The 3,731-nt window shown below is 42.6% G+C and overlaps 1 protein-coding gene across 1 annotated transcript in view; it reads right to left on the bottom strand.

The window, feature by feature from the left end:
- Positions 1–2,306: 2,306 nt before the first annotated feature.
- The window catches only part of plcb3 (phospholipase C, beta 3 (phosphatidylinositol-specific)), a 66,090-nt gene continuing 64,665 nt past the window's right edge, over positions 2,307–3,731 (bottom strand). The window contains exon 22 of the mRNA XM_084317451.1: positions 2,307–3,731. This exon is cut by the window's right edge and continues 878 nt beyond it. The gene's annotated coding sequence lies outside the window, so the exon portion shown is untranslated.

Below are 3,731 nucleotides of genomic sequence, written 5' to 3'. Positions count from 1 at the left end.
TTTCTGGTTTTGGTGTAGTGTGTGGGTTCAGAGTTCAGTAACTTATTATACTGCGAGTTTCTCCAGACCTCAGTCTTGGCAGAGCCCCCTCCTCCCCCCTCCTCCCCCTATATCCTCGCTCAACTCCAAGTCTCCAACCCACACAGACCAAAAACAAAGTGTAATACCAAGGAGGGCTCTTTTGAATAGAGGTTTCCGTTTCATTACGTGAAATACGGTCCACTAGCCGAGCTTAAAACCCTGGGAGAGTTATTTTTTTTTGGTCAACAGCTTGGCTAGCCGGTCCGTATACGCTTCCTTTCATTTGTGCTAAGCTAGGCTAGCTTGCAGCCGGATAGCTTTCTACTAAACGAGAAGGAAATTGGTATCCATCTTCTCGTCTGACTCTAGAGAAGCACATTTCCACATAATGTTGGCATCTTCCTTGTGTGTGTGTGTGTGTGTGTGTGTGTGTGTGTGTGTGTGTTCAAGGTCAACGCCAACCTGCATCTCGACACACGTCTCTTTTCAAACATCGTTACCGACTCCTCTCCTCGCTCTCTCATTGTTCCTCCCTCCCTCCTCTCCTCCCTCCCTCCTCTCCTCTCCTCTCCTCTCCTCTCCTCTCCTCGCTCTCTCATTGTTCCTCCCTCCCTCCAGCACTTGTGGTCAGTAGTAAGGTTCATGTAAAACTACACTAGAAACTCATAATCACTTAATAATACGTACAACAGCTCAATATAATCTCACCGCCCTCGAAAAATAAAAATAAAACACAGAAGGTAAAATGGACACTTGACTGGCAGCAAAAGATTTAAATAAAAGACAAACATTTTTAACAAAACATAGTTTACTTTTCAAAATAAAGTAAAGTGGTAAGTTTTACTAAAGTACAGTACCGTTTGGTTTTTGCCATCACAATCTGATATTTGATATTTTGGTTTTTAGGTTATATTATCAGGTAGTACTGTGTGAATAGTATGTATGTATAATAGTATGTGTATATGTACTGTATTACTGTATATGTGTATAACTCAGCTGTTTGGTGTGATTCTACTGCACAAAAACTAAACTGGGTTTAAACTTTCGGAGATTATGCAGCGAAAGGCCGTCTGTTAATTATCTCCATCACTACTTCCCCAGAAGTGTCAGATGCACTGCTGCGCTGAGGAGATACTGTCAAATGTGTAACACATAATGGAGCAAATGTAATATGTTCACTATCCCATATCTCATGGCATAATACCTCTAAGTAGCCTAATAATAGGAATATTACATAACTCCTGTTACAACTGCTCCCATCACTCTTATGAAATGCATCTCCCTTCGGAAAGCAAGAAACATGGTCTTATATGAGCTGCCATGATAAGAACCTGAACATGGTCTTATATGAGCTGCCATGATAAGAACCTGAACATGGTCTTATATGAGCTGCCATGATAAGAACCTGAACATGGTCTTATATGAGCTGCCGTGATGAGAACCTGAACATGGTCTTATATGAGCTGCCGTGATGAGAACCTGAACATGGTCTTATATGAGCTGCCATGATAAGAACCTGAACATGGTCTTATATGAGCTGCCATGATAAGAACCTGAACATGGTCTTATATGAGCTGCCGTGATGAGAACCTGAACATGGTCTTATATGAGCTGCCATGATAAGAACCTGAACATGGTCTTATATGAGCTGCCATGATAAGAACCTGAACATGGTCTTATATGAGCTGCCGTGATGAGAACCTGAACATGGTCTTATATGAGCTGCCGTGATGAGAACCTGAACATGGTCTTATATGAGCTGCCATGATAAGAACCTGAACATGGTCTTATATGAGCTGCCATGATAAGAACCTGAACATGGTCTTATATGAGCTGCCGTGATGAGAACCTGAACATGGTCTTATATGAGCTGCCATGATAAGAACCTGAACATGGTCTTATATGAGCTGCCATGATAAGAACCTGAACATGGTCTTATATGAGCTGCCATGATAAGAACCTGAACATGGTCTTATATGAGCTGCCGTGATAAGAACCTGAACATGGTCTTATATGAGCTGCCGTGATAAGAACCTGAACATGGTCTTATATGAGCTGCCATGATGAGAACCTGAACATGGTCTTATATGAGCTGCCATGCTGAGAACCTGAACATGGTCTTATATGAGCTGCCATGATAAGAACCTGAACATGGTCTTATATGAGCTGCCATGATAAGAACCTGAACATGGTCTTATATGAGCTGCCATGATAAGAACCTGAACATGGTCTTATATGAGCTGCCATGATAAGAACCTGAACATGGTCTTATATGAGCTGCCGTGATGAGAACCTGAACATGGTCTTATATGAGCTGCCATGATAAGAACCTGTCCAATAGCAGTCAATTCTAGATGGCCAAGCTTTGTTTTTCCCTAGGGATGCCCCGATCACGTTTTTTGCCACCGATACCGATCACCGATCGTCTATGAGCCATATCGGCCGATACACTGCCGATACCAATCGTTTTTGGTTTAATACATTTTTTTTTTTAAATATATAATAAAAAATAAAAAATATATATATTATATAATTAGGAGGAGGGGGAGGGGCAGGGGCAGGGGGAGGAGGAGGGGCAGTGCGCTGCAGCAGCTGTGTGCCTGAGAGAGAAGTCAGCGAGTGAGAACTCCGCTAAGAATTGGATCATGTTTTTCGATCGGTTTTCACGATCGGCGAAAATAAAGCATTATCGGAATTCACCAATCTCATATTTATACTGAATATCGGCCGATACCGATCGCTGGCCGATCGATCGGGGCATCCCTATTTTTTCCCCAATGGATGTTTGTTCTGACGTTCCGCGTTCAGCCGGAACATTTATTCACGTCCTCAACCCAACTGTTAGAGAAATTCCCATTCTATTTTTTGCGACATTTTAAAAGTATGCAGTCACAATTGGATGGAAACATGGTTTGTGTGCGTGTATGTATTCCCTACAGTGTGCATGTGTGAAGTTGCAACTTCCGATGGCCCTGTACAGAATGTACTTTGGTACGTAGCGTCAGTGATTATCTGTGTGTGTGTGTGTGATTGTGGGAGAAAGCAAGAGAGAGAAATGGAGAAAGCACAAGATAGAGAGATGGAGAGAAAAAGTGAGAGATAAAGATATATATAGAGAAAGAAAGAGAGAAATATAGAGAAAGAAATGTTCTAGAGGGACATAAGTAGATTTCACCCTCCGTCTCACTCAACACTCACTCTGTCTTTCATGGATGGTTAATTGAATCCCTTGACTAGACCCAAGTGTATCTCTCACACACACACACACACACACACACACACAGACAGACAGACAGACAGACAGACAGACAGACAGACAGACAGACAGACAGACAGACAGACAGACAGACAGACAGACAGACAGACAGACAGACAGACAGACAGACAGACAGACAGATTAGAGTCATAGGCAGATGGGTGAGGTTGGATTTTGATTAGGCAGTCACAAAAGGCCAAAGGTCAAAGTCTTATCATTACCAATGATGTAAGGAAGCCTGCCAAGCGACTAGACAGTGGTGTGTATCAGAAAGAGAGATAGAGCGATAAAGAGAGATTGATAGAAAAGGCAGGTGAGCATATGTGTGTGTGTGTATGTATGTGTGTGGGGGGGTGGAGTCTAAGATGGGAGCCTGAACACACCATGCATACCATGCAGACATACACTAAAAACCACCGCTTAAACAGCAGCACCACCTGTTGGTTAACTGTGT

This window comes from Notolepis coatsorum (genome assembly GCF_963971535.1).
Source record: "Notolepis coatsorum genome assembly, chromosome: 1".
NCBI lineage: Eukaryota > Metazoa > Chordata > Actinopteri > Aulopiformes > Paralepididae > Notolepis > Notolepis coatsorum.
The sequence above is the reverse complement of the archived record's forward strand: the minus strand, read 5'-3'. Positions and strand labels throughout refer to the sequence as shown.